We start from the raw sequence: 5,886 nt of genomic DNA on the forward strand, positions 1-5,886 counted from the left end.
ACGTGTATTTGTAAGGTAGGAAGGTAGACATTTATTTAGCAGCCTATCGGCTCCTTATAACTTTAAAAACCTAGACACCTGGACAGACATTGCCCTACAGCTATTGGATGTGGGCCCGCTCTGTCGCCAAACTCGTTCCTTACTTACTTTCTCAGCCTGATCCTTCTCCACATCTTCTCTGCTGAGGATTTACCTCTTGGGTTGTCCCTTGAAGTATCCAATTCGGGGTTTCTTTTGTGTGTGTGTTTTGTCCCCACCCCCTCAGCCCCCAGACGCCCGCCCGCCCGCCCGCCCGCCCGCCACAGGCACACAAGCCCACACACCCAGCTGCGGATCCAGGGCGCCTGCGTCTCAAGTGCCTCGGACCTGCCATGCCCGCCCTCTGCCTGCTGTTCTTCCAAACTCCCTCCAAGGGCGTGGCCCGGCCTCTGCCCTCCTCCCCTTGGCTGTGCGGAGGGACCCCCCCCCCCCCCCCGCCCCAGCTACTCTGCGGAAGGGCCCTGGGCCCTGATGGGGCGCCCCCCAAACCCGCTTCCAATCGGGAAAGGAGTCTCCCGCCTGACCGCCTTCCAGAGGGCACCCCTCGATTGGAGGGGGTTGTCTCTTAACCCCCCTCCCCCGCACGCCAGGGTGAAAGCCCCAAGCGCCCCTCTGGAAACCCGGCTCCCCTGGCTCCCCTGAAACAGGAGGAAATCGAACAAACCCCGCTGCTGCGCAGGGGGGTACCCCACCCTCAACCTGCAAAGGGAATCCCATGCCTCAGAGGGAAGCCACAGTGGGAGGGAGAGCATGAGCTCAGGTGCTGCCAAGGGCTGAGGGTCCTGGAGGCCAGGCCCCGGTTCTTAGGGCTCCTGGAGGCTGCTGTCAGCAGCCAGGGCCGCACCTCCCTGAACTCGCCTGATCTTGTCTGATCTCAGAAGCTAAGCAGGATTGGGCCTGGTTAGCACTTGGGTGGGAGGCCACCTGGGAATACCTGGCGCTGTAGGTTTTTTTGGCCCCCAGACCCCGCCCCAGGCACACAAGCCCACAGGCCTAGCCCAGCTCAGTTCTTTTGTCAACTGGCTTGCCAGTCTCTTTATGATTAGTTTGTAATTCCTTGTGCACAACACACACCTCAAACATCACATTCTGCTCTGTGAGTTTCCTTTTTATTCTCTTGACTAGAGTCCCAGTGCATGAAATTCGTGCAGGGGGAGGGGGACCTGTGGGGGGAGGGGTCCCTCAGCCTGGCCTGCGTCCTCTTGTAATCCGGTACCCCATGGGGAATATTGGTCCTAAACCGGCAGTCGGACATCCCTCTCACAATCCGGGACGCTGCATGCACCAGTGACCATACTTTTCATACAGGGGAAAGGCATCTTGCTGCTATAAGGGCAGCTACATTTTTTTGCCCTGATTATGAAAACAGTACATAACATGCTCCTTCTGAGGCAGTAGTACCATTTTCCCCATCTTATGGGTGGAAAACTGAAGCAGAGAGATGTTAAGTAATGGACTTTGTCACACAGTTATAAGTGTCAGAATCAGGGCTGACCACAAAACGTGCAAGCCAGAGTCCATGCATGTCATTGCTGCATCATCCTGTTTTTTCAGTGTTAGAGTAGCTTTGCCAGGCTTTAATTTTTAAATCTATGAGACTGTTCCCAATATATAGGGTAGGGTCCCTAGGCCTGGCTGGCAATCAGGGCCATCTGTGGGCAACCGGCAGGGGGGGCAATTGGGGGCCCCCTGCTGGCAGCTGCTTTGGTTGGCGACCTGGCACCGCCTGCTGGCTGCCCCCTCCCCCTATCGCTGCTGCCAGTTGCCTCCCTCTGGTGGGGGGCGGTGTCTGCCCCCTGGTGGTCAGTGCACGTCATAGCAACCAGTCATTCCGCCATTCGGTTGATTTGTATATTAGGGTTTTATTATATAGGCTGGTGTCTTTTAATGAGTGAAAGTTTTTAATTTCAAAGTTGCCTATTTATCAGTTTTTCTTATTCCTAGAGACTTCTGTGGTATTTTTTAACAAATATTTTCCTAGTGTAAGATCACAAAGGTTTTTCTGCTGCTTTTTTGGTTTTGTTTTTTAATCTTAAAAGCATTATTGCTTTACCTTTCAAATTTAGAGGCATTAAATTGCATGAATCTGCCACTGATTTTGTGTGGTAGAGCTTGAGATTAATTTTGTCTTCCAATGGATATGCAGTGACCTAACTCCATTTACCAAAAAGACCATCCTTTCTCCCACTGATGTCACCTCTATCATGAACCAAGTGACTGTATATATGTGGGTTGCTTTCCATTGGTCTGGCTCTCCCTGTGCCAAAACCATACTTTCTCAATTACTACAGCTTTGTAGTTAAATACTATGTTTCACAGTCCTTTTTTTTTACATGCCCGGACCGGGAATCGAACCGTGACCATGTGGTTCATAGGTTGACGCTCAGCTACTGAGCCATGCTGGCCGGGCTCACAGGTCTTGATATCTGATACTGTGAGTCCTCCAACTTTCTTCTTCAAGATTGCCTTTGCTATTCTTGGTCCTCTGCATTTCTGGATAAATTTTGAACTGCCTTGTCCACTTCCACACAGAGTTCTGTAGCCATTTTGTTTGGGATTGCACTGGACCTACAGGTCACTTTTTGGCAACAATCAACAGCTGAACAATTCTGAGTCTCCCCATTTTGAACATGGTATATTCTTCCACTTATTTTGTGCTTTAAAATTTACATTTTATCATGTTCAGTGTAGGGACTGCAGTTTTCATTAGTCAATCATTATGTTGTACACCTAAAACAAAGAGAATGAAATGTCAAGTATGTCTCAATTTTTAAAAGTGTATTACTTAATTTCCAAGCAGCTTAGCTCCACTAAAGTCATAGAAAATGTTCAAAATTCTTTGGATCCTTTGAAATTTGTTAAGGTTTGCTTTGTGAACCAGCAAACAATGAGTCTTGGTAAATTTCTTACACCTTTGGTTCCTCTATTGTTATTGATTGTACGTCCTGCCTCCAGGCGAGGGAGAAGGCCTGCTCAAATTCTAAGGTCCAGACTAGGAAGAGGGGTACATCACTGTTTACATTCCCTTGGCAAGAAGATAATGGCCACGTTGCCAGGCCTAATGCACAGGGATGGTAAGCTGAATTCTCACAAGGTCCTCCCTCTGTAAGATGTCAGGAGAGCTGCAGGGTGTCCCCCACAATCTTCCCGCTACGCAACTCCAGTTGAGAGGTGGGGAGTCTCTCTCCATAGCTCTGGTAGAAAAATTCCAAAGAAAATCAGATTGGCCAGATTTGAGTCAGTTTTCTATGTTAAACCAATCACCATGGCAAAGAGAGGCAGTGGTCCTGTTGGGCGAGCCTGGTTCCCACAGACCCATGGAGGGGTGAGGAAGCTGAGGCCGTATCCCTGCAGGATAGAGGGCCCAGGCTGGGAGCCTGGGAGCACTCCTGCATTTTGGAGTTGGTCCCATAGCAAGCTTCCCACAGCCGGTGAACGCCTTCAGGTGGTGGCAGAGGAGGGGGTCCCTACGCCAAACAGACATGTTCCCACCCCAGGGGACACAGGCAGAAATGGGAGAGAGAAGGGCGCCTTTACAATACTCGAGGTAGATACCTGCACACGGGAGCTCACAACGACGCAGAGATGACGCGGAGTGTTGTTTTTTTAAAATATATTTTTATTGATATCAGAGAGGAAGGGAGAGGGAGAGAGAGATAGAAACATCAATATGAGAGAGAATCATTGATCGGCTGCCTCCTGCACACCCCCTACTGGGGATCAAGCCCGCAACCCAGGCATGTGCCCTTGACCAGAATCAAACCCGGGACCCTTCAGTCCGCAGGCCTACGTTCTATCCACTGAGCCAAACCGGCTAGTGCGAATGTCCTTTATGTAAAGAAGAGTAAAAATGTGAGGCGCATGGCTGATGTAGATAATTTATGAGAGAGGCTGAAAGTTTCTTTGTCCCTCAAATGCACCAAAAGTTGAAGGGACTTTAAAGACTTACCCACTCAGAAGAGGAAATCTGGGTCCGGAGAAGGGAAAGCAAGGACCCAGTGCCTGTCAGTGTGGAGGCGGGCAGCGGTCCGGGTTCCTGAGGCCTGTGCAGGATCCAGTCCCCAGAGAAACCTAAAGTCCCCACGTTGAGCAACACCCAGGGGGTCTCAGCAGGTGAACGAAGCCTCAACCCCAAAGAACCACAGCCACCAAACACTCTGGGTACTCCGTGGTCCTAAAGCAGGAAAAGAAAGGACACACATCTTGGACACAGCTTAAAGAGACATTTTAAGGATAAAAACAAAACTTCTGAGGCTCCAACCATCCTCAAAATGGAAAGGGAACCCACTGTATGGGAAAGCATATTCACCAATGATACATCTGATAGAGGTTAATTTCCAAAATATATGAAGAACTCATACAACTCAACAGAAGGAAGACAAACAATCCAATTAAAAAGTGGGCAAAGTACCTAAATAGACACTTCTCCAAAGTGTCTACTCAGATGGCCAAGAGACATATGAAAACATGTTCAAAGTCACTGATCATGAGAGATATGCAAATTAAAACAATAATGAGGTATCACTTCACACCTGTCAGAATGGCTATCATCAATAAATCAATAAACAACAAATGCTGGCAAGGTGGGGAAAAAGGAACCCTCGTACACTGCTGGTGGGAATGCAGACTGGTGCAGCCACTGTGGAGAACAGTATGGAGTGTCCTCAAAAAATTAAAAATGGAACTGCCTTTAACCCAAAGATCTCACTTCTGGGAATATATCCTAAGAATCCCAAAACACCAATTCAAAAGAATGCACTCCTATGTTCATAGCAGCGCAATTTACAATAGCTAAGATCTGGAAACAGTCCAAGTGCCCATCAGCAGATGATTGGATAGAAAAGCTGTGGTACATCTACACAATGAAATACTACACAGCTATAAAAAGAAGGATCTCTTACCTTTTGAGACAACATGGAGGGACCTGGAGAGTATTATGCTAAGTGAAATAAGCCAGTCAGAGGAAGACAAATATCACATGATCTCACTATATGTGGAATGTAATGAACAAAATAAATTGAGGAACAAAAATAGGTCCAAAGACATGGATGCATGGAACAGACTGACAGATTTTAGGGGGGTAGGGGGTGGGGGGTGGGGGGCGGGCGGAGGGAGGATGGGAAGAGATTAACCAAAGATGCATACAGAGTGTCTCCCCCAGATGCACACACACTTTAACAACTGATAGCTCAATTTTGAAAATGAAATGCATTTTAATAAACACTGCTTTTATAACTATTCAAAGTGTGTATACATGGTTTTGGGACACCCTTTACATGCATAACCCATGGACACAGCCAATAGTACTGTGAAGGCCTGGGGTGGAGGCAGGAGGGCAAAAGAGGGGAGATGGGGAACATCTGTAATACTGCCAACAATAAAAACAAATTTAAAAAATAAAATAAAATAGTAGTGGAGAATCCCTCTTCTGCAAGCACCGCCCCCAGCTGTGACCCTGGGCTGCGGAGGACGCGACCCTGTCCGGGTTCCTCTCCGGAGCACCTCCCCACGCCCCTTGCAGGCCCCGCGCGGGCACACAACGCCCTACCCCTCCAGCCGCCCAGCCGGATCCCGGGGCGAGGGCGGGACCGCGCGGGGCGGGGACCCCAGATACGCAAGGGGCGGGGCCGGTCACGGGGCGGGGACTCTGGTGCTGGGGACCCACCGGGGCGGAGCGCGGCGGAGTGTGGGGGCCTGTGCGCCCGGCCGGGGGCCTGTTCGCTGGGCGGGAACGCGGGAGCTGGGGCCTGTGCGCCCGGCCCGGGGAAGCGGGGCCGCGCGCGGGGCCGGGGCGTGGCCGGAGCTGTGAGTCTCGGCGCCCGGGCGGGGCGGGGCGGGGCCGGCGAG

At 50.4% G+C, this 5,886-nt stretch overlaps 1 pseudogene; it reads left to right on the forward strand.

Annotated features, from left to right (window-relative positions):
* Positions 1-869: 869 nt before the first annotated feature.
* LOC118659633 lies at positions 870-988 on the forward strand (annotated as a pseudogene).
* Positions 989-5,886: the final 4,898 nt, after the last annotated feature.

The sequence above is a fragment of the Myotis myotis genome, unplaced genomic scaffold (assembly GCF_014108235.1).
Source record: "Myotis myotis isolate mMyoMyo1 unplaced genomic scaffold, mMyoMyo1.p scaffold_m19_p_62, whole genome shotgun sequence".
In the NCBI taxonomy this organism is placed as follows: Eukaryota; Metazoa; Chordata; class Mammalia; order Chiroptera; family Vespertilionidae; genus Myotis; species Myotis myotis.